The sequence below is a fragment of the Amblyomma maculatum genome, chromosome 3, assembly GCF_055883805.1.
Source record: "Amblyomma maculatum isolate TAMU_Amacu chromosome 3, ASM5588380v1, whole genome shotgun sequence".
NCBI classification, from domain to species: Eukaryota; Metazoa; Arthropoda; class Arachnida; order Ixodida; family Ixodidae; genus Amblyomma; species Amblyomma maculatum.
Window position 1 is genome coordinate 174,143,924 of NC_139346.1, and position 24,886 is coordinate 174,168,809.

A 24,886-nucleotide genomic window follows, 5' to 3' on the forward strand; every position below is an offset into this window, starting at 1 on the left:
TCCTGGTTTAACTTTTGTGCTATTTTCTTGCCGAGACAACAAAATATTTTTGGGCACGTTGTCCTGCCTAGATGCTAGCCATGTATAGGAAGAAAAATTATGAATTGTCATTACAGTTTGTGCGCCAAAAGGTGCAGCACGTTACGGATTATTCATTTATTATATTTTTTTTTACATTTCTGGAACTGACTGGGAGCGAGAAAACGGCTGTATAATCTTGGAGGGACTTGCACGCTTAACAAAGAGAAAATTATACACCCATCAAAATGCGTACATTTCAAGTGCATAAAGCCTCGCGAGGAGTAGTGACTGTTTGTTTATTGCGACCGTATGACAGCGCGCCGATCGCCATGTCTCGTCGCCGTTCCCACGGCCTGAGGAAAGGAAATCGAATTAAATGTAGGTGGTGCCGGCCTGTGCACTGTACTATCTGTGTTTGATTGACTGCCAATCTGGGTTGGAATGGTTAGCCCTGCGTTTGATTTACGTTCCCAGGAAGAGGCTTCACCTGAAAGATTCTAAGTGTGATGTGCAGTGAGAACTGACGCTTTGCGCCGTGGAAAAACAGTTCATCCAGGCACAAACTATCATATGAGTCTCATTAAATCTGCCTGTTTTGATGTTCTCAATTTTATAACTATAGTTCTTTCCTTAACCCGAAGAATCAGCACATTACCAAATGAAGCCCAAGTTCCATCCATCTTGAACACCACGATGTTATACAGATACGGATCCCCGTTCAAGGTCTCAGAGCGTTTGTCTCGCGCACCCGTTTGCAACGGCTGAACACGTGCGCGAGAATGTCATTTCGTGGGGAAGAAAACACGTGGTCTCTCCGCCGATTGTTACCTGGAAACAAAGTACAATGCGTGGCGCAATCTATAGAAGTCAAGGTGCATTTCCCGCGAGTGTTATTTGTTTCTTTCATTCATTCCACTCTAGCTACGCCCCCCCCCCCCCCCCCCCTCCTGTCCCCTTCCCACCTTTCCTGTTTTATTTTCTGTTAAATTTGTCGGAAATCCACGGTCTCTGGTATTTCTACAATGGAACGAACCGTTGCCAACGATGTAGATTTTCTTCGTGGGCCAAGTGCGCACTCTTCCTGGTGAGAGAAAAGCAAGCTCGATTGTCTCCCGCTTGGAACAACACCATGCGCTATACAATTGCGGGTAGTAATAATAAACACGTACTCAGTGCCTTACCTCATGGTGCGTTTTCTTTCGTGAAAGTTTTACAATGCGAGATAAGGAAGATGTCTCAGTCCATCCCACCAATCCGAGCTTCGACAAATGTTGGGATGGTGCTTTCTGCTTGCTTGCTACAAAGAGAAAGAGAGATAGAGACAGATAGAGAGGGATACTTTTACGTCATTTCAATGAAAGAAAATATTACAGCTTTACAGCACCATTTTGTGACAGAACTATGAGGCTGCACTAGCTGCGACCGAGCCAACGTTCGAAGCATTAATTTTTCATTAGTAACCATTTGCTTGCGTTCTCATTTTTATAGGGCTTCTCTACTTTACTGCTTACAAGTAAAACAATAGAACGCAGGAGCTTTCCAGGATTATGCTGGGGTGGCTCTGAAGCTTCCGTCGAAATACCGCTAAGAAAAAAGTGGAAAAAAAAAAAAAAAACTGATCACCAGTGGCTTTCGAGCCCCGTCCGACGTAAAGAAATCAAATTCGCTGGCCACAACATTGACCGCTAAAGCATCTTGTCGTTTAATTCCTCATTGTATTTATTTCACAAAACTGTGGTAAGACTGGACGAATCGTGAAAGTGAGCAGGTTTATAAGCAACTCATCGCATTATAAAAGTTCAAGTTGGTCACGTTTCTCAATAAGCTGATAAGCTCAGGAACATATGACTGAGTTTTCAAAATATCTGCTATTTGTTGGGAGGACTTCCCCAAAATACTCTCGGATAGCTCGGACATGAGGATCAGCATGGCAATCACCTCTTCAGCGTTTCCACATGCTATGCAACCCTAATTACATTTGCTTAGCATATACGGAACACTATCATCATTCTCTACTGATACAAACGGAATTCTAGAAAGGTTTAAAGGGAAACCTTTGTGCAAAGTTCGCTATAAACATTTCAAAAGAAAACCCTACCCGAACAGTTTATAACTACATGCTCAGCAGTATCTGGCTTTCTGCACAAAATACAATTGATACCGCATGGTAAGTGATGTTAAAAAACTTTATTTGCACTGGGGTGGATTTTAGGGGAAAGCAGAGGGTTTCTCTTGCCTTGGGAAATAGTTGATATTCAGGGGCACCACTGACTGTTGCCGCTGCCCCTTGCTCCCTGGGACTCAAGGTCCGAGCAGTTGGACAGGGTCACCTGTCGGCCCTGTATGGTTGGCTGATTTATTCTATATACTGTATTATTCTGGCAGTCTCATACACAATATAGTGCAAGGATTTCCTTCTCCGTTATCCATGTCTGCGCAGAAAGAAGCCCCACATGTAATTTATAGGAGATCGTTTTCACAGCAGGGTGTGCAGGCATCTATTTTAACGTTTCAATACATTTTTCATCGGCTCAGAAGAGGAAAATATATTTTAATGAAAATTAAAACAGTGGCCACCGAACATCTGGTTACCTTTCCTTGGAGATTTTAGCTGCGCATTATCCGCCTGGGATAAATCAGGCGAGGCTTGATTTGTCTCGCGGGAGGATAATGTCCCGGGCGAAGCTCGATTCCCCGGGCGAACAATGTCCCTGATGAAGCTTGATTCGTCCCCCGTCTTTGTGCTGGTGCGCCGCTATATATTGTTACGGACGAAGAAGAAGCGGGCAGTGGCGCGGGCAGGAGCGCTCGCGCTAGGCCCACCGCAATTCATTAAATCATTTCACGGTCATCAGACGTCATCTGTCTGTTATTTGTTCTTTGTGTTCATTGGCTTGCCGCCCCGTAACATTTGGTGGAGGTGCTGGGTGATTCATCTTTCCTCATCCCGACCTGGAGCTTCGGGACCCTGTGTCTTCTTGCGCCGTCGGCAGAAGGTCTAGGAGGCATCGCTTGGTTGATCCCCAGCCTGCCGGACCCGAAGTGACCTCGCTGCACGTCCCCCCGCCCCGACCACAAGCCACGACTGAGGAGAGACTGACACGAGATGCCACCCACATGACCACAAGACACGACGAGAGAGCCGAACACCATGTGAACCCACTGAGTCGATGTGCCAAGCAAAGACCCCAATGACCAAAGATCCCACGACCCAAGAAGCCGCTACACCCGAAGACATCGCCCCTGCCCATGACATGCGGTGCGTGCCTGGGCCTTAGCCATCTGTTCTTGGCAACCTGTGGCCCGAAAGCGTCCTGGCCAGGCTTCATCTGGAATCATCGTGGCGGCAAGCCGGTGTCTTCTTCCTTCTTCCTCTTCTTCTTCAGCTATCCAGTCACGCCCATCGTCATGCCATGGATTTCATCGACATCGACAAACTGCCATAAACTGGGATATCGACGACTGCGCGACGTCTGATTTCCCGTGCGTGTCCTTTAACGCGGTCACGTTAAAATAATATTTGTTTGCTATAGTGTCTGCCTGAACGCAACAGTTATCCTGGAGGATGCTAATGCACATCTGTTGCTGATGCTACTCATTGTAAGGAGAGAAAAAAAAAACAAGGAAAAAGTTACTCTTTTGATTGAAATCAACTCTAAATTGAAATGAACTGAACTCAACCCTGAAGTGTAGACCAACGTTTGGGGGATCGAACCACGTTGAGAGGGAGGCCAACATGAGCGGTCAACATACTGTACACGTTTCTTTGGCATGCAGAGACCATGAGTAAACAGAAAGAAAGAATTATAGCTTAAACCCAACTTTGGGCGCATCATTGCCATCGACGCGTCCGACGAGAACGAGGTTTACAACCGAAAGCTTTAAGACGTCACCACATCCCAATTCGCCATTTTCTTTGTAGATTAATCAATTAAGGACACAGCTTGGAGCTTGAAGTGAAGTGGTAAGATCGAGCACGTAATGAACGTACCAGTGCACAGTTCATATCAGAAAGATAGGACCGCAACTATGGAAGTTACGGTTCCGTTGGTTTGATGTGAAAAGCAGATTGAATATTTCAGATAACCGTTTCAGATGTATATATAAATAAGGAGGCGCAAGGGCGGCCAAAGAGGGTGTGGAGAGAACTTTTGAAAGAGAAGTCACTCTAGACAGCCCAGGACCTGAAGAAAAGGGGTGTTTCTCAATTAAAAAGTTAGGAGAGGCTTAATTCGGTACGCTAATGGCAGCGTGGTGAGAGGTACTGATTTGGCTCAAAGTTAGGCTAAGGCCAAAGGATAAATCAAAGTTGAAATCACGATCAAAGGTAAAGTCATGGTCAGTCAGTGGTCAGTCATAGGTTAAGTTATGCTGGCCTTAATTTGAATTGCTGGCGTCCGACCACGTGGCTGCGACCTCACAAGGCCGCTCAATACACCAGAGCGGCAGCACATGGCGTTCGGTGTTCGATTCTCATCTCGCCCTTCTTTCCATATAGAAGGGGCTGTCGGAGCTGGCAACTCATTCCAACTCAATCATATCATCTGCTCTCGTGACGTCACACTACCAGCCTACCAATTAGTGACCAGCCTAGTCACAGGCCACTACCACCTGCTTGTGGCATGCTGATAATCCTTTGAGTCGGCAAAATTCAAATGGTGAGGATGGCGGGGGGCGCTAGGGGTTCGGTGGTTGCTATGGCAACCACGGAGTGTAGGTTGCTATAGCAACCGTTAATGAAAGACCTCATTTGCATTGATGACGTCACGAAATAGCTTAGCCAATCAGAGATACGGCACACACAATGCAGGTTGCAATGGCAGCGGTTAATGACGTCACTCTCATTAATGCCGCCACGAAACAGCTTAGCCAATCAGAGCGACGGCACACACAATTCCGATGCTAGGCTTAGGCGACCCTATTGGTGTTCTTATCAGCGTATTAACTCCTTTGTACCAAGGTTTTGAGCATTCGCGAAAAAAAAAAGAAAAGAAATAAAACTTTAACATTCTGGTACTATTTCTTGTGCCTGGACTGACTAAAGGAAAACCATTTCTGATGAGTATATTTGTTAGTTGTTTAACATCTCTATTAGTCGCTTGAAGCCAGCATTGCTGCAGGTCATCTGCGATGTCACTGTGCGTTCGGATCTGTACACTGCGCTTTGTTAAGGCATAACGTTATCATGTATGCCTTGAAAACTTCATAGCAGCTTGCACAATTCTGCCTGTTTGTGTATGACTGAACTAAGCAGACTGCTGCAGTAATGTGAAACACAGGCGCCCGGCGTTTCGCCGACAGGTATGCAGTCGAGAGGACGCGACAGGAATTGTAACTGCGCCACATACAAAAGCACTCGAGGTCGACACTGCGCGGGTAGCCGACGAAGCGTCACGATGCCGCGGGCACTTTCGCCAGGGCGGAAGCAGTCTTTCCAGACCTCTTGCAGACATGGTTAGGATTAGAGTGAGAAGGAGGTTGAGGCCTCGGAGGGGGTGGGAGGGCGGAGCAGTGCTGCTTCGTTACGCGTCGAAACAAGGAGCTCCTGCGCAGAGCATACCACGTCGGTCGTCCCCGAGTAAGCGACGGCTGCATGAGGCAACACCGTACGGCCTCGCAAAAGACCGTTATTTCACGGGGCGGGCAGCGGGGCGGCAGGAGCTCGGTCATGCTCAAACGCAGCAGCTCGCAGGTTCGTTGACTGAAATGACCGTTGCGCTGAGACGCGCGTCCTTCTTCTTCCCCCTTTTGGGCGAACAATTTTCTATTATCTTTCCTTCTATCTTTTTTTTTTCTTTCTGTTCTTTCGGCATTGCTCCGTAATTCCTGTGGCCTGTACTTTCTTTCACTCGCGCTTCGTTTCATAGCGCCGCTTGACCTGCCTACTGTTCGTACAGCAAAACGGCGGTCGACGATGGCATAGTTGAATGAACCCGCCGTGCGCAGTTGGAGGTTGGCTCGCCCGGCCTGGCTCTGCCGGTTGTTTGGAAGCCAAGTTGACCTTGCAGATAGCGAGCACCCCCTTTTTACTTTTCGTAATCCTTCGCTCGCTGGCTGAGATGGTGGACCTTTGCCATTGGGCGTGTTTGTACACACGACTGTCCCTGCTCCAACGTATAAGGTCGGTTTCCCGCACACTTGCTTTTTGTTTATTTTGAAACTTATTTGTTTCGGTTCCGAACATATGAGAAAAACGATGCGTAATCGTGATGCAAGCTTGTGGTCACGGCGATTAGGATGCGCTTCTGTGCGCAACACGGTTTCGTTTTTCCGGCACAGGCATTTTCTGCTTGGTTGTCAAGATTTTGTAACTAATCTGGCAAAAATCTCGAGATTTGTACCTATTTCATCGCTCATAATGGTGAACCACTCTGAACCTTTTTACGAACAAACCTGAAACGAATACATGGTCGAAAAATGCAGTTTCTTGAGGTTGCACTAATCGGAACGTAGAAACGCGCCCTAGCATTGTGTCCTTTTTATTTCTTGCTGAATCAGATGCCGAATTTCTCATCGTAAAGAATTAGGAACGGATCTTTATATCAGGGAAGCGCTCATGACATGCAAATTAATCAGATACGGAGAATAAGTGCCAATGAGAACAGTGGAAGAGACGCCTGCTTAATTAATAAGCATATCAATGAAGGAGCGTGGCGAGGGTGCTAGGATGTAAAGAAAAAACGCGAAGTGTGCGTGATTCTAAGTCTTTAAAGTCAGTGCATTAAAAAATAAATTGGGTACAAAACATTTTACGATTTTAAGATATTCCCTTGCTTGAATATCATGGGATTTACGACACATAAAGTTACTTATTTTTTGCACGGGTCTAGAAAGCGTCCAGCTGTTTGGAGATGTCAGCTTTAAATTTCGTCTTAACCGCTATTTGATGCCTTTAAAGCACACGGTCGCAATGAAAGTGGCGCTTACAAGCCTTCGCGTGTTATTAATGAGGGTATTAATTTGAATCTGTGAGTAGCACTTTAGCGTTGGAGTGATAGAACCGTCGCGTGATTCTCGGCTTCATTACTATTGTTATTAGTTTCCTTTCACATATTTATCAGGTATATTTCGGGCTTCATGGTGTCACAGCCAGTTATAATAATATCAGGATGCATAGTTAATACGCCTTGGTTGTCATAGTGATCAAGCGATGACGTCAACAGGAAAACAACATCAGCAACCTGAGATTTCTCTCCGACTTTCTGACCAATCAGTAATGTTAAAAGCCGTAACCGAAAAATCCCACAAAGCGATCCGAAACATTCCATTTCAAACTTCCCCGCAAGAGACCAGCATTTCTCCAGTTTTAAAACGTCACGATCATAATGTTCCTTGAAATTTCGTGAACCTCGGCAAAAATATATCTTCGGCCAAATTTTACTCCTCGCGTAAAAGGGAAAATTTTGTGAACTGAACATCAGTCTGACTATTGAGGGTCGAGCAGATCGAGCCGTGCTTACTAACTGTCCAATTATGGCTGTGCTCGAGGGGGACAACCAGCTGTGACTGAGAGCAAGGATCCTCAGGATGCGGAGTAATGGAAAGGAGGGTGTGCTATGCAGCAATCGCCTTCACACCTCCATTTTGAGGCAGGGTGAGAAAAGTGCATATGTCCTTTTCCTTTCCTTGCTTGGTTGCCAAAACCAACCAGCCATAACGGTAAAGTACATATGTATGTTGAGATAGGAAGGCCAACAATAGCGTGATGATGTGTGTCTGTTTGCTGTTTCGTGTTATATTTTTGATGCCATATAGCATTCCTTCGTTTATTTGATGTTTTCTTTGTCTACCCCGGACGCATTTCAGAGATACAGCCTCATTCTCAGGTATATCCATATAGCTGCAGTAACCATAAACTCCTGCGAAAGAGCCCACATTTGGAGGCGAAAGGGGCTTTCCATTGCCGCCTTTATCGTGTTTCCGCTTACGTTTACTCTGCGCTTTATTGTCCGCGAGGCTGGAACCGCCCAGCTGCTAGAGTGCAGAGACTGCATTCAGAAAGCAGCTCCGTACTGCCGGAAGCAGGTGCACGTGTTCTACGCTTTGAGTGCAGCCGGGTAAGCTCACCACTTCAACTTAGCTATCACTCTATATGAGGTCGTCCCGCCATCCCCACGTTGTTCGGCATTCATTCGCGCCTGATCTTATGGCTTTAAGTAAATGTTTGTCAAAAAGTGTAAGAAAAAGAAAAAAGCAGCAGCGACCTCCTTTTGACCACAAGCTCGAGAGTAAGTTTGGAGGGAAATTGACAGTCAGGTTTCTTTAGTATATTTTGCTTTTGTAGAGTTTGTGTGTCGATATTATGAACGGTCAGCTCCTTCGAGATGGACTTGCAGGAGGTAGGGGCTAATCAGTACAGCTTTTATTTTTTAACGATTTTGTCCCTTCTCTTAATTATTGATACTTTGTAGCTGTTTTGAATCATACTCTGGTACAAACGAACCTTTGTTTCTTGTATCTAGGGCAGTACCTCGAGGTCGAGTAGCTGCCATTCAAGAGAGTAATTATTCCTTCACTCAAAACAAAGACGTGTACCCTTCCGTAGTAGTCGTGTGGATAGGCTAAGGTAGATGGTAATGAATACCTATATTCTTGATATAAGGACGTCTTTTTTAGAGCACAAGAATTCCTTCTTAATTCCGATTCTGTTCTTTAAACACGTTTAATTTAGAGAAAGCCTGTTTCCGGAATAATGGTTACGCATATCATGCACATTATCTCTCTCTCTTTAATTTATTTTATACGCGTTTTAGTATTATTTTATTCATTCGTTCTAATTTAATTTCATGAAATTTCACTCTGACTTTTAACAGATGGCTCAGCTACATTGTAAGAGGTCTGAAAGGCGCACACTGGTTAGCCCTGAAATGCAGTGCATTTGCTTCCGGTTACTTGTACTTTGCGCCCTCAGCGCATGTGATTTCCGAAAACATCTGAGTTTAACGTCTTTATAACGCGAATCAGCAATAATTTTTGTGCTCTTGAGGGCCGCAAAATAGTTTTACGCTCTCTGACAGCGTTTGTGACCTATAGATCATTTTCAGTTCGCTCGTGCTTGCTGAAGTCTAGAATTGAAAAACCACCATTTTCTCCCATTTTCTAGTGCAATATCACCGGAGTCCACATTCGCCCATTTCACTCATCGTTGCCTAGTTTGGCGGGTAGTTAGAAACCTCTTTCGCTAGTTACGACAATTTTCGGCCAGCCCATCGCCACAGCCGAAAATTCTGGCGTTTAAATTGCCACTTGTTGCTGTTGTTGTTGTTGGCCTCTTGTTGTTCGCGAGCCCTTGTATGTCGCGCTGCGCTTTGTAGTTTTTCCTCTTCATCCACTTCCATTCGTGCACAATGGATTCACAACACATCGCTGTCACATCACCCACTTAAAATGCGTTAGGCTGCCAGGAATTTGCAGTTTAATTTTATGAAGCCTGTCTGGCGCTGAAAACCGAACCTCGGACCGAAACTGAAACCAAAGTGATAATATGAAGTGCTCGCTCATCTAATTGGCGTTTTGCCTAAACGCTCTAAATCGACAGACATTTCGTTTATCCTTTCATTGCTTTTTCACTCATTTATTGAAAATATCGCAAACTTCAATCGCCTTTCACGTCCGCTCTGGTGTTTGGCAAGAATCCACGGCTGTGCGTTAGCTGACGGCGGTTTTCGAATCGGTTTGCACACAGCGCGGAGGCAGCTAGAGCCATACGCAACGTTATTTAGGCTGTTTGCCAAATGACCTGTCATCGCAGTTAATCTATCATCCCCGACGCTTATCCGTTCAAACGGTACCTGCTTTGATCACTGGCCCATTATCTTAAGAAGTCCGAGAGCAAGTAACACCCGGAGAGTGTCGAAGCAATAAGAACACAGGAGCAGAGTTGCTCCAGCTTCTGCCACTTTATATCACCAGCAGGGAAGGCTGCGAGCGCGCTTCGGGGCGAACGGGGGGAACTGAAGCGATTAACGCGGTGAAACCGACTCCTGCATTTGCGAACCCCCAACCCACCAGAAAGCGCTGGGTGCGCCGCAAGCTGAGCATTATTGCGGAAACGGAACCTGATGCCGCAAACCTATTAGCTGCAGCCGTTTGTAACGCCAGTGCAGGTGTGGTGGAATTGCGGGAGTGTGTGTGCATGGTGCGTGCGCGTAGTTCCGGAGTGACTATATGAACTGGCGCCTTCCTGCTCGACTGAGACGTTGCGCGAGCCTGCGAGGTGCAGAATTAAGTGCCCTCGTTGATCAACGCAACTTTTCTACTTGTGTACGCGGCCCTCAATATTGGCTGTCGTTCCGCGTCACGCGTTCCCGCGTAATTACCGGGTGCCCGCGACCGACCAACTACGAAAAAACGCTCGAAGCGTGTGCACTTGCATAACTTCATCGTGGCGCTGTCGCTTTTGTGTGTACGTAAACGTACGCACTCGAGCCGTGGCAAGTTTTTTGGTCATTATTCTCGCGCAGAGAAGAAATTTATTTCTATCGAGGGCTCATTACATGAGATTTCACTGCACTCCGAAATTTCCACCACGCAAAGGCGACAATAAAATCACGTTCTTTTAACGCGGATGCATTCAGGTCTCCGCTCTGCAAAAAATTCGGCGTTGGTGGCGTTCTCACCGCGAGAGATTAATGACGAGCATGAATTTGGCTCGTACTGCTCGCGGCCGGTGACATGCCCGCGCACTGATTTGTCGGGGGGGGTTGTGTAATTTCACGAGACCACGTGACATCGCCGAATTGGCTGAAGGTTTACGGAGGCTGAGATGGGAATTGGAAACAGCGGTATTGTGGCGTTAACTATGAACGGGGAACCTCAATAGCAGCCTAACCTTAGGGCACCTGTCTCAGCGCCTGTATACATGGACTCGACAGAGTCGGGTCGAGTAAGCCTGTCGAGTAAAAAACCATCTGTCGGGTTCATGTATACCCAGTCGGGTCGAGTAAAATAGCCGCGGAGCGGGTCGCGTTAACTCGCTTGCAGGGGGTAGGTTAACTCGCTTGACCCGCTTGTCTAAAAGCATGTAGACGCTGTCGAGTCAGCGAGTCGAGTTATGGCGAACTCTGGGATTAAAAAGCAACCGGAGCGGCAAGGAGCATCAGCGAACTTGAATGCTTTTTAGCCCTCATCAACGATAAAAAAGAATAATCGAAGCTCTCAATAGTAAAAGGCAACGGAATCAAATACGAGTAAGAAACTTGCACAATAACTTCAAATCTCGACGCTACGCGCCGCTGCGATACTTACTCGCTAGAAAGCGAGTTCTTGTAGACACCAATCGGGTCGAGTAATGGTGACCTCGCTTACTCGACGCTTACCCGACCCGGTGCTGTCGAGTCCATGTATACAGGGATTCAGTGGTCGGAAAACCCGGCAAACGCATGTGGGGATAGGAGGTTAGTCCTGGCTGCTAAGGGTCGCACACTCGGTTATAGTAAGTGTTCGCCCTGTACAGAAAAAGGGGCTCGGCTTGACTGAATCATTTGACCAATCCCACGCTGTTCCCATTTTTATTACATAATCATTAAGGGGGTATGTTTTCAAGGTCGTGTCAGCAGAGGTTTGTCGGCAGGATTGCGTTCGAGAAAAACAGACTGATAAGAAAACGAACGACTGCGCTAGATAGAGGATGAAAAAATTTCTGTGGGGAAAGCATTTGATGCATGCAGAGGAATTAAATAATTAGAGCCAGTTAAGTCAATCAGAAGTCGGGTATGTCGTGTCATCAGCAGCAGGATTCCGTTCGAGCGAAACGAGTGACAAGAAAAGGAATGGTTGCACTAGATAAAGGATGAACACATTTCGCTAGGCGGAAATTTTCGTGCATGAGGAGTAATTAGTTTATTATTTAGAGCCAATTAAGTCATTTAGACGTCTAAATAACCAAGGGGGTAATGTCGACGTCGAATGAGAGCCACGTGGTGCTCAATTTTCATGGGGTGTTACGTCATAGTGTGACGTCACAAACAAGAAACCTGTTCTTCTTCCGTGTCTCTTCTTTCTTCTACAAAGAATTAAATAATTAGAGCCAAATAAGTCAATCAGAAGTCGGGTATGTCGTGTCATCAGCGGCAGGATTCCGTTCGAGCGAAACGAGTGACAAGAAAAGGAATGGTTGCACTAGATAAAGGATGAACACATCTCGCTAAGGGAAACATTTGGTGCATGAGAAGTAATTAGTTCATTATTTAGAGCCAGTTAAGTCATTTAGACGTCGAAATAACCAAAGGGGTAATATCGACGTCAAATGAGAGCCACGTGGTGCTCAAATTTCATGGGGTGTTACGTCATAGTGTGACGTCACAAATAAGAAACCTGTTCTTCCGTGTCTCTTCTTTCTTCCACAAAGAGTGCTTAAGCATGCGGGTGCCGCAGGGATCTCAAATGCTTTTTTTCCTAATTCCCTCAACCAACTTCCCAAAAACCCAATCACTCTTCCTTATTCCAACCCTCTCCGCTAATGGGGCCCGCTGTGAATTATGCCTGCGATACAGTAGTAGTGTGGGAACTGACTTTCTATTTTTCAGTTTTCGCATTCTGTTAAAGACCCAGCTCTACCTTGTCCCATCTTTGAGTACATAGCATGACCAAAGAGGGCTAAATATCGTGAACGCCCATCATCCACTCTTAACATGGCTCTTACTGAGCAAGTTTACCTGCATAAATGTATTCATTCCCGTGCATCTGAACGAGGTGATTGTCTTATGTTGTTGATCCTCGCCATTCGTAGCTGTCCCCACAAGATTGCCCCTTCGCTCGTTTCCGGCCTAAGCCGCGATATTCGCTACTATCCGTAAAAAACAAGTGAACAAAAAAAATCACAAAAGTGAGGTGAACGGTGGCAACGAACTGCAAAAAGAGAGAGAGCGAGACAGAAGAAACAGAAGAACACGGAAGAGGGTAGGCGAGGCACGGTAAAACCTGGTGTTACAGACCATGCACAACTGCTCCGCCGTGGGAAAAATGTAGAAGCACGCGTTGAAAGCGGTCCAGGGCCGTGTATACTGCGAAACTACTGGATCCCTGTAGTATTCAGAAAGCTCTTCAAGCATCAGGAGCAGGAGAGGGCTACGCGACAGAAAGAATTAAGGCTGGGACATTTGCGAAAGTGGGGCCCGCAAACTGCAGTGCGCCGAAGAATGCGCACGGCGATGAAAGGAGCCCCGCTTGCACAAAAAAGCCGGAGCGTTCCGAAAGCTGTCGGCTGAAATTAGTGGCTCAGCCTCCGCAATTGCGGACACGAGGGACATAACTATATTTCGCTGGCCAGTGAAGACAGATCAAGCTAGAAGTGTCATGCCAAGAGTTCTATATGTGAGGTGTGACAATAGCTGTGTGAACACGTGCTGCTGTCCGTGCAGCAGCATTAAAACTTAGACGTAACAAAAGATAACCGGCCAAGTATTTTTGTTTTTCCGTGTTTCTTTGCCTCGATGCTTTGCAGCCGTTGGGGCAAAGGTTTTAACTAGCAGTAGCCGTGTCAGTAATTTCTTTTTCAATTACCCGCCCAATATGATGCCTCCACCACATGGCTCTTGAGGACCGAAAATGAAAAAAAAAAAAAAAAAAAAAAAAAATTAGCTTCCAACGTCGACGTTGAGTTTTCTGTAGAGCAGGGCCTTTAACTTTCCCGTGTTAAAAGAACAACAAATGCTTCAATGCAGTTCACTTATGGTGTTAACCATGCATACGGGGGCAATGAGTCATATTTAAACAAGAGGTACTGAAACAGTACAAAGAAAAATTACCGAGGAAAATCACGATGCTTGCGTTGTCTAAGTTGGACTTTTGCTGAGGTACACATAAAAGTATGCCATGGGTGTATTTCACTGGTACTCACCTGTAGGACAAAAGATCGCAGGCTAACAAAAAGTGTTGAACATAAATTGAGGATAGCGTGGTTACCTACGGAAAGGAAAAGTATGGATGTGACGTTGAGATGCAAGAAGAAAGTTACATAGATCATGAAGCAGAAGCGAGTTAAAGGCACCCTAGATTTCCTTTTATTCGAAGACTTGTCACGTGGCATAAGACGGGGTTTTTAAGTTAAAGTCAGTCTAGGAGGTTGTTATATTTCGGAAACGGGAACAAGCTCAGGCTTTTCATCCTTTGTAGCCGTAAGTCTAACCTTTTGTAATCGTCTGGTTTTTGATGTCTGCATTCCTGGACCCGTCCATAAAATGTGACGACGGTCTGCCTGAGCGGCTGGCCTGGGACGCATGTAAAGGTGCGGACATAAGTAAACGGAGCACGCTTTTCCATTACAATTAAAATCATGCCTTCTGTAATAGAGATAAGGAAACAATACTTGTCCGAGTGAAAAGGCAATGAGGCCTACTACCGAGCCGGTAGTAGACCTCATTGTAGCTCATACCACGCTCGCCAGTTTCAATTAGTAAACGCTTGAAATATTTTAGAATGAAAATGAAATTGCCTGCTCCGTTTACTTTTGTCCGCGCCGATACTTTGCACTGCATCTTCTTGTGAGCCCCATCGGCACGTAATCGACGGAGTACGTAACGGCACTAAGGGCCGACGACACAGCTCTAATCCTTGTAAGGAATGCCCCATCCATTCTCGTTCGTTAGGTTATGTGGGAGGTGCTCCAAGGCGCTAGCACACGGCGGAATCAGGGCACGCGCACTTTTCATTAGAGAGGACATACGGATAAGAAGAGGGGTGGTCGAAATGAAGGCTCGTGGGCGAGGCACTCGTGTTTGCAATAAAGATGTTAATTGGGCATGGGTATGGTGTGTAAAGTGAAGGCAATGTAACCGATGGTCATTTAAAGTAACACAGTGGATCATGAGAGAAGGAAAGCGCAGCGGTGGGGCAGAAGAGAGTCAGGTAGGCGGACGAGGGTCGGAAATTCGCAGAATTTCTCTTCCTTTCTCATGATTCCAGCAGAGACACGTACGCATGGAAAATAACGTGATTCATGGCCCGATTGAACGACGTTCATCCTATGTCGTGAAAAGGCTAGGTTACCGTTGGTTGTCACGCCACTTCCTGGAAAAGCGCACAAACCTTTCGTCGTTACCTCTTTCTTCGTCACTGCTGGCCAAATAGAGAGAGGGAGAAAGAGAGGGTCAGATAGGTAATGGACGATAGCTCCCTCACGCCTGCGTACGAATAGGTGGACTGCCCACTCTCCACCCAGTGACCCCGCCGCCACCCTCCTCCTCCAATCTGCTCCCACCTATGGTAGGCTTTTTTTCATTCACCCCCCGTCGTCGCCGGCGCGGCCACAGATTTCGACCGAGACCGCGCGGCGGCCTCGGGCGCTTAAGCGGTAAAACTCTATCGAGGAGTCGCACAGGGTAGTCCACCACCGCTTTCGCCTCCGCGCTCACGAGCCGGTAAGTGTCTACGGGTAGAGTAAAAACAAACAAGCAAACAAAGCGCGTGGCGGGCCGCAGCGGCAGGCGAGCGAGCGAAGCCCTTCTATCGGTGCTTGTTTGTCCTCAGACCCGTGGTGGGTGGCGGAGGAGAGAAAATAGAAAAAAGATAGAAAGAGCTGCCCCTATTGTTCTTTCCTCCTCCGTAGTGCGTGCCGCTCGTCTTCTCTCCTCCTCGCCCACCTGCTGTTTCCTTCCTCTCTTCCAGCTGCTCCCTTTCCCTCGAGACGCCGCATCGCGATTTCACGGCGCCAGTTTCGCTTTCGGCCCGAAGACAAACTTCGCAACAACACCGGCCGGCTGCCGACCGCGTGGACCGACTGCCGTGTGTGTGTGTGTCGTCCGCTTTCGCCTCTTTCGTGCTCTGTCGCCCCGCTGCCGCTGTTGTTGTTCTTTTACTGATTCCCCCGTGTCGCGAAGTTAAGTGGTCACTTTTGTTCTTCCTGTGCTGGCCCAGAGGGTTTTGCAACCCTTGTCGTCTTGGCCTCTACCTGCTCCCGTGTCGACGTTGTCGCCTCGCTCTCTGGCTTGCTGACACTTCGTCCTGCACCCTGTTCGTCGTGACTACTGTCGTTCCGTCGCAGCCACTCTTCAGAGGTGTCGTACGAACAGTAAACGGCTTGTGAGTGCGTCCCTCGCTCTTGCGGCAATTCGGAGGTGCTTTTGTTGTTTTGCTGTTCGAGTGCTACTGTCAACGCCTGGCTATCTTGCTCGCTAGCAAGCTACAGTTAGCGAGACCTTTGAAGACTGAAGACGCCCTTTGGTTTAGTCGACTTTTGGTGCTGTTCTTGGCTGCAACAAGCACGTATTCGTCGTTTCTTCGGCGTGTTTCCTTACGTCGTCTTCAGTGAAAGCAGTTTGGATATGACGTTGAGCCGCTACAGTTTCTGGTAAGCCAACGTCCTCTTTCCTCTGATGATCGTATTAGCATAAAATATGCGCGCCTATGCTGACAGGGGACGGTTGCGTGGCGGTGTGTTTCCTCTAGTGCACTTCTGTTATGCATAGGTGACACGAAGGAGATCTGTATTTGGTGAAAATGTATTTGTTTTCTCTCTGCGTTTATTTTTGTAAGTGTAAACTCGCAGTTTTATGTGCTGCATGAATTCGGAGCTGCTGAACGGCTTACAGATCCTTCCGCGGGAACCAGCATTCTTTGAAATTCGCAGTTACGTACATATAACCTAAGTATGCGATGAATGTACGGCTGCAGAAAGGACCTTCAAGGGCCCATTCGGACCAATACTACTCCTTCGGAAGTCAGTTTTACTGTCAAGCGTCGGTTGCGGAGAATAGGCTGAAAATGTAGGGCGCTGTTAAATAAAAATGCGACAGTAAGTAAAAAAATTAGAAGGGTTCAACGCTGCCGAACCGAATATTGAGCGAAAGCCTTATCTGCAGGTGACCGAGCGTTCTTCTTCTTCTCCATCTTCCACGGACATGGCACACAGCGACGAGCGGTTAGACCGGGCGTAGTATTGCTTTCGGAATAAAGAAAAGAAGAAAAGGAAACACTTAGGAATGCATCTCTAGAAGTGTAAACAACTCTACAAGCGGAAGGCCTACAAGCGACTTCGTTGTCAAATTTCGCGGAGTGGAATATTTGAATGATTTCTCACTGTACCTTGCCAATTAATGGACACGCTGTTGAAGGTGAAAGCTTACTGCGCAGGCATTCGTTTGGAAACAGTTGTTTGCTTCAAACTGGCATGCTTCCTTTTATTGGCATGCTTCCTTATGCCCACACTGCGACAACATGGCCGATCCTTAGTTTTTGAACAGGAGTTTTCATCTGACGTACAGACAATGTGAGCCTAGAGAAAAAAGTATTCACAAAGTTCACCAATGGAGTGGGTTGACTAAAGAAGATTGTTGCTTTCTAGCTTAAGCCTGAACAAATGTTGATCGAGAATAAGTAATGAATCTCTTGTGGCTGTATCATTCATGGTGCCCTCACCCGCCAGGGGGCTTCGTTGACCTCTCCTTGACCTCACATGCAAATTAATCGATGCATTTAGTGAGAACTGGCCGTCAGCCAGCAAGCAAAGAAACCTCTAAATGTATACACCGTATTCTCAGTGTATTTCGTCTGTTTGCTCAAATCCAACAGTAGAAACCACTCCTTTTGTGCAGTGATGCATGCGAGCAGTGCAACGAAGCGCACCTCATTGAGCAGTGTCATCTGCATAATTTTGCTGAAAGTCGAGTGGACACGGCTGACCACTGCCACCAGCAGTCTATACGGTCGTCAGTGGACAAAAGAGGCACATTTGTCTGCCGGCATTATTTTTCCTTTGCCTACAAAGAAAAAAAAAAAAGAAATGACCACAATCTGCCGCGTACAAATAATTTCATGCAGGCCGTAAGCGGCGGCGTCCCTGCTAAACTTTCACTACGTTTTACTCAGTGTGCTGCTGGAAGGTAGAGTCAGGCCAATTAAACCTTTAATTCATTCGTTATCGTGTGCTGTTTAAAATCGCGTATGTAATTAAAGACGTCTTTTATACCTTTAGCCTGTCCCTCTAGTTTCGGCTTAATTTGGGAGGCTAGCTTACACAAGATGCTGAGTTATTCAGCCCGGAATTGAAGCACCATGAGGTATCGCTGCTGTATTTCAAAATTTCATAGTTTCAACGTCCTGCTGGTGTTGAATGCGAATAAAATTTTCTTTTGCCGAATAATGTAGCACATTTTCTTCGTCATCTGCGATACCGGAAAGAAAGCCGTACAAGCATGACTGCTTGAATGCGTGCAAAACATTAGATGCCACAAAGTTACAGCTTCTCTAGTTTATAACTCTAATGCGGATGTAATGTAGCGAGCTGTAATAAAATTCAGGTTTGGATATACGCAGTCAAACAGACACGAAGCCTGGCGTTCGGATACTGAATCGGACTTTTGTGGACCTTTTCAGCCACAGTAGATGTTTCGAAGTGCACCCCCATAATCAGCATTTGGCTATCGGAGCCATTTCAAATATCTACCTGGAACCTCTCGCAAATAGTTGACTCAAGAAGTTCGCGCACACTGTCTATATTGTTCGGAAAACACATGCATGCATTCGAGCACGGAGGGCCGCGTGTCAAGATTTAATTGATAGCGTCCTTCATGACGCCTACAATCTAACGACGCTGTTCACTTTTCAGTGAGCCAGGCACACATAACAGAGAAAATGAAGCGGCTGCTCGTGTTACATCAGGGTTTACTCTGGAGAGGCCTTCACCTCTGAACGCACCTTGCAACCGCAAATAATTTGAGACAAGTTAAATAATATTCCAAAAAGGAGGCAAAGGACCGTTGAGCCGAATGCAGCCGCGGCTTGCGGTACGCGGCTGCTAAACAATATACAGAATAGGCCCCTATGTTAACCGAGAAGACGTTATGATACTTTCCCGTCTTTTTACATGTAGCACTTCGTGTCTGCGACAACCCAACTTAGCGAAAAAAGAAAATTATGAGGGACAGTTAAGCTCCGGCTTTAAGTGTATGACGCGATAGCGTACAGGGTGATTCTGATATCATCCTCCCATATGAAAGGAGAGTTCAGAGTTAGCAGCTTCAGAAAAACTTAATCCCCTGGAACACTACGTCGAGGTATAGTCCTCGGTCATGTCAGTTGCTGCAGCTAACGCTTGCCAGCGCCATGCTGGTGCTTTTTTTTCTCGCAACGCCAACGCCACTGGTGCCGGATTTTTGGTGAACGGGGCCTTTTAACACCGTCTCATCAAAACAGAATTTCATTCATAACGGGCATGGCCAGACAGCTCATCCCAATGAGCGCCAGTTTCTCCGCCTTCTTAGTCTTTATGACCCCCGCCTCTGAATAACATTTCAATTGATCAGGGCTACTTTAGGATTCCTCAAAACCGCCTGTTACGCGCTAACGTTTTCAGTAACGTAACCCTATGAGAATGAGAATTTTTTTAAGCAAAGGAAGCTTGAAATGCTATGCTCAGGCGCTTTGCGTCAAGCTTTGTGCCAAGCTCAGTCCATCATCGGTGCTCCCTTGCGCTGTGGTGTAGCGTATACATACGGAAGAATGCGCTTTGTGACACTCCGTGCTCGCGCATGGGTGCCCGCAGCACTGCCACGGTGTGTGTTGCAGCGCACCTGCCTCGCCAGCGGAGATGCGGTGACGTGACGCGTGGCTTTGAAGAGTGTACCGGCACAACTTCCTCGCGGTTGCTTTTCGCCTAGCTTTGCTACGTGCCTTGTCCGTGTACAGGACGACTTCCCCTGCCTCGCTCACGCCTTCCCGTGGAGTATACACATGTTTGCGCAGCTTCAGCTCCTCCTTGCACGGTATGTTTATAAACGCCGTTATCAGCGGAGGTATTTATGCTGGCGTCCGGCTCATCGGGTGCTGGCGTTGCAACATTATATAGAACAAAGGTAAACGCAGTGACGTCTCAGCGTTGCGTGGAATGCTTCGTTCCGGAACTCGACAAGCCTTCCAGAGGAGGCTTCGAGCTTGCGTCCGCGGCGGGTTAAACAGTTTTACGCAGTAGTGAAGGCAAGACATCTCGAAGGCTCGGCTTTTGGATCGTGTGCTAGCATTCTGACCGCTTTGCGTTCGTGATGCTAGCTGTCGGATGCTGAGAGAGTACATTTTTCAAAACGTTGCTCACTTAATTATCGCAGTTACTAAACAGATGATGGCTCATAAAACTGAGTTCGCCAGATCTTAGTTCGAGAAAACAAGCCTTGGGCAAGGTGTGAGCAAAATATAAAGTGCCAGCACCAATGTGTTACACAGGTCTTCTGTATACTATGGGCGTTCTTAAATGTAAAACGAAGGGGTACCTGAGACTGTGAGCCAGCCAGCGGGTGAAGAACGGGGAAGAGTTTGTAAACTATATATTGAGCCGAGCTTGCAAAGGAACAGGTGAGCCATGACAAGGCAGTCAAGGCACTCATGACAAGAGAGCGGCACTGATGCGGAAAAATATCTCAGACTAAATTAAACCACAACGGAAATGGAGAACTGCAAGTTAGGCACTATGCTGCTCAAATTTCACTAGATGCGCCGATGTTCAGAAATTAGGTTGAGAAATTAGCATCTTCAGTCTGAATATTACAACTTTTACTAGTAAAGTGTTCGACTAAAAATTAACCTGAGCAGGTTACAAGTACTTTAGAAGCTCGATTTTTCGACGTTTATTTACTGAGCCATGACAGTTCTACATCTAGCAGGCATATATTGTAATTGAGATACGAGAAATCAAAATAGGGTAAAGCAAAATAGGGTAATCGAGCAATTATAATGAATAATTGAATTATTCCCGTGGTACTCCTAACACACCCTGGAGCTTTGATGCGCAGAAACGAAATAACTTAAGCCAACCAATAGAAAGGGCGCAGCAAAACCTTTGTTGTCTACTTCCCATGCAAGCTCGGTCAGGTCTCTCAGTCAACCGTGAACTGTAGCTAATAGAGCCCACTACATGGGGTAGATTCATGTTGCATGCGACCTTCCTGCTTCGACTCGGCCGCGGAAGACTCTGGGGGTCCGTCGGTACCAGGAGACCTTCCGCACCCCGCACCCCTCCCCCTCGTACTGCGACTGCCGAAATAGGTTCTCCCACGGCATGCTGGGTGTCAAGGTGTGGAGGTGTAGCGGCGCTGGGAACTACAACGCTGAGCTAGAAGCTATAGCACGCTCTTTCTGCTTTCTCTCTCCCGCTGAGACACCCATGGCGGCGGCTTTTTATACCCAGTGGGATCTTCTCCTGTACCTTTGGCGTTGGTGGTATCCTCTAACTTTATATACATCTGTCCACATTATATGCTAAGAATTTCGATAAACTTACGTACTTTCGTTTGTTCGTCGAGTATGTCTTTCGTACGTTAATTATTTCTCTCGTGCAGTCATAAGTGCTTTTTGTGGCGGAATAATCGATTAAATAGTTGATTGATATACTGTCTGAATTATTTATTGATTGTTTGATTAATTTAATGATTGATTGATTGCAGGCCATAGCTCACTGTTAGACACGTTGATGATTGATTGATTGCGGGCCATAGCTCACTGTTAGGTACGTTATGTGAACTGAACGTACTACTGAAAAATCATGAAGAAGCACAAGGTGTGGCCCTCAAGTTTGATGGTATAAAAAGGATGGATTTCCATTGCACCTCAAATCAATTAATCACATTTTTTCAATTTCCTAAGCCTTGTCGCAGTGAAGCAGTGTTGAATGAATGGGCTCGCGATATCGCATCACATTTATGACAGCCTTGCGACTTCATCTGCGTTTCTATCCATTGTGTTTCGCGCTTGGATCTCAGCAAAGCGTGATACCTATATAGTTCACGTCCTTACAATCCACAAACGTTTATTTGTGACTTCGGGCTATTGCGGGCCATGACGAAAAGGGGCATTATACTGCCTAGGGGAGGCTGTGAAATCCGTACGCACAAGTTAATTGAAACGGTCATCCCAAAGTGGAAAACTGTACGTTGAAGATCGGCCTGTTTTGATGAGTGCGCCCGTTCACCCGAGTGGAAACACATATACACAGTCCCAGGATTCAATAAATCCCTGACCAATTATTTATTAAAAAATAAATGAGGTGACCGCGTTAGGGGAAATATGTTTGGTATGTTGGTTCATATTCAAGCAGAAAGCGCAGTGCAGTGACTGCAGAGGACGAGGAGAGGACATGACAAGCGTTCCTTCTTTGTTGTTATACTGCTCTATGCTTTTTGTGTGCAGTCCGCGTTAGGGTGAACGTCTCTGAGAAACTCGTTTCGTGTTTTTTGTAGAGGTTATATACAAGCTCGTTTGGTGCTCACAGGTTAGGCGAACCTGACAGCAGCACATTGGCTCACTTCGTGAATGTCCCACATCGAAGGCAGCGCATCACGTGACGATTTGGCCCGGGCGTACCAAATACGGGTGTTGGCCGCTTCTGTGCACCATTTTGACCCCAGGACATTATCAGCGCGGTTATATTATTACTAGGGACAAGGCAGGAGGTTTGGAAATCATTGCGTGCAGTTCGCGGTTCCTCGACACTGCGGCCGTGACCCGTTAATTTGCGACGTCCTCATTCTTATTCCCACCATATACCTCGTTTCTTCTCCTCTTTCTTTTCACACTGTTGAGTAAAGAGCTAAGGAACCGTCACTGAGGCCTCCCTCAAGTCCTTTCTTAACCCCAAATCTCTCTCTCTCTCTCTCTCGTGGCATGTTAGAGGGCCCTCGTGTGCCATATCAACAGGGTCCTTCCGGATGCTTAATCCTTTTTTTAAATCATTTTTGTGGCTCTCGACTAAGGACCCACTTACGTTCCCTTTGTTTTTGTCTTAATTCAATAAAGTTTACTCACTCACTCACTCACTCACTCACTCACTCACTCACTCACTCACTCACTCACTCACTCACTCACTCACTCACTCACTCACTCACTCACTCACTCACTCACTCACTCACTCACTCACTCACTCACTCACTCACTCACTCACTCACTCACTCACTCACTCACTCACTCACTCACTCACTCACTCACTCACTCACTCACTCACTCACTCACTCACTCACTGAGGCCAAACAACTGTCAGCGAGGACCCTCATTATTGCTTATTAAGTGGTAGCTCCCACAAGGGACACATTATCTGTGCATTCGAAAGTCCTTCGTACGCACCCTTAAAGAAGACTTTGGGGAAACATATTTTTTTTATTTCACAGCGACCCCTCGATGACCAAAAAGCGTAAGTTGTACCATAAATATATCCTTTGTCTTTTTTATTAAATTTCTTCCTAACTACGTACTCGTGATTACAAACCTACAGCCGTGGGCCTGTACGTTGTTAGAATAAATTAGGTATAAAAAACGGCCGTTCATAGCAACATAAACCACACACACAAAAAAATAACCTGCATGAGACTATTTACGTCACTAACATATGAATGAAAGGTGTTCGGCCAAGTGTGAACGGCGGACATCTTCCTTTTCCAAAGGTGCCAAGCATTTAGGCTCGCTTCAGCCTCGAGAGTGCAAGAGCGGCGACTGCCTCCTCTTCGGAAAGCGAACGTGTGCGAGCAAAAGTGGGTTGAGCCGACTCGTCCTTGATTCTGGGCGAGAAAGTTCAATCAACTCGCCCCCTTACGTGTCGCCCGCTCCCGTAATGCACGCGTTACGCGACGTCGGGAGCCAGCAGCGAGCGGATCGTGTCTGCTTGTGTCAACAGTGTCGCGTGCTGCTTGCTGGACCAAATTAATTCAGTGCTCCAGATCCTCTAGAGCGACGACAGATGCACACCGCCTACCTGTCTACCTACCTGCTTCTTTCCTATGCGCTAAAATCTGGGCCGCGCGGTCAGGGGAAGTCACGCGGAGGTCGCTGTCACGTGCTCAGGATCATCTTGTCGCTGTCAACGTGAGGCTGTGGTATACAACGCTGTTGAAGGAGAGGCTGTTTTTGTATTTGCTTATACCATGTTAACAACAGCAACAACAACAACAACGACGACAACAACAACAACAACAACAACAACAACAACAACAACAACAACAACAACAACAACAACAACAACAACAACAACAACAACAAAAGATTGTTCTTAGGCATTTGGTTACTTATGAAGAACAATGAAGGAGCGCCGTAATGGTGGGCTCCAGTGTCTCTGAGTAGCTACGCGAGTGCCCTTCCGTTTCACGGGCACCCAAATGTAGCAGCCGTGCGTAGCCAGGATCGAAGTTGCGACCGCATGCTGAGCAATCGACAGCCATAAAAGAGATAAAGGAAGAAATAATGAGGAACGACGAAGAAAGAAAAGATGGAATCTAGAGAGAAAGGAAGGATGGAAGGTGATGGAAGGTGATGGAAGATAACTGAAGGACGGAAGAAAACCAAAACAAAGAAATACGCCGGAGTAAATGACGGAAAGAAAAAAATGAGGAGAGTCTGGTCAACAGTTTATATCTTACAACGGACAATTACTCTGTCTTCAAACTGGCAAAACTTTTTTTTTTTTTTTTTTTTTTTTTTTTTTTTTTTTTGCAGAAGAGCGATGCATGGTTGGCCTGCGAGTGCTGGCAAAACATACGGTCACTACTAGCACGATAAGCAGATTATGAGCGCTCACGATAAGAGTTCTGGAGGCATTAAACACGTGGCTGACAATACAGAGAAAGGGGGTGGGGGGGTTCAAGACAAAGGAAGAGTATAACCCGTTTTCCAGATTTCGCAGAGACCAAGCCTTGCATATTTAGACGTTTATGTATTAGGCGTCGCTTTGCAGGCTGACAATACGATTGGCAGTATTGTGCTGGTATGGTTTGCATACAGGTTGGAGGCCGTGGTCTTTTGGTTGGTCTTCGGTGAAGCTGTATACTTAAAGTGACAGTCTTATGCACGTGGTTGTTCTCGTGATTAAATTACTCAGAGCCAACAGCGCGTGCGAGAAAAGCATTTATTTAAGAAACCACAAGCGTCCTTCAACTACTAAATACACGAAAACATA

The 24,886-nt window shown here is 46.5% G+C and overlaps 1 protein-coding gene and 1 long non-coding RNA gene across 2 annotated transcripts in view; one reads left to right on the forward strand and one right to left on the reverse strand.

Annotated features, from left to right (window-relative positions):
• Positions 1 to 969: 969 nt before the first annotated feature.
• LOC146196994 (uncharacterized) lies at positions 970 to 13,902 on the reverse strand. The gene is made up of 3 exons (XR_014705654.1): positions 13,862 to 13,902; positions 1,203 to 1,318; positions 970 to 1,102 (listed from the first exon to the last, which is right to left on the reverse strand). It is a non-coding gene; the product is annotated as an uncharacterized LOC146196994 (long non-coding RNA).
• A 1,784-nt stretch (positions 13,903 to 15,686) lies between these two features.
• The window catches only part of LOC146196995 (uncharacterized), a 146,935-nt gene continuing 137,735 nt past the window's right edge, over positions 15,687 to 24,886 (forward strand). The window contains exon 1 of the mRNA XM_084598715.1: positions 15,687 to 16,309. The gene's annotated coding sequence lies outside the window, so the exon portion shown is untranslated. The remainder of the gene's footprint in view (positions 16,310 to 24,886) is intronic.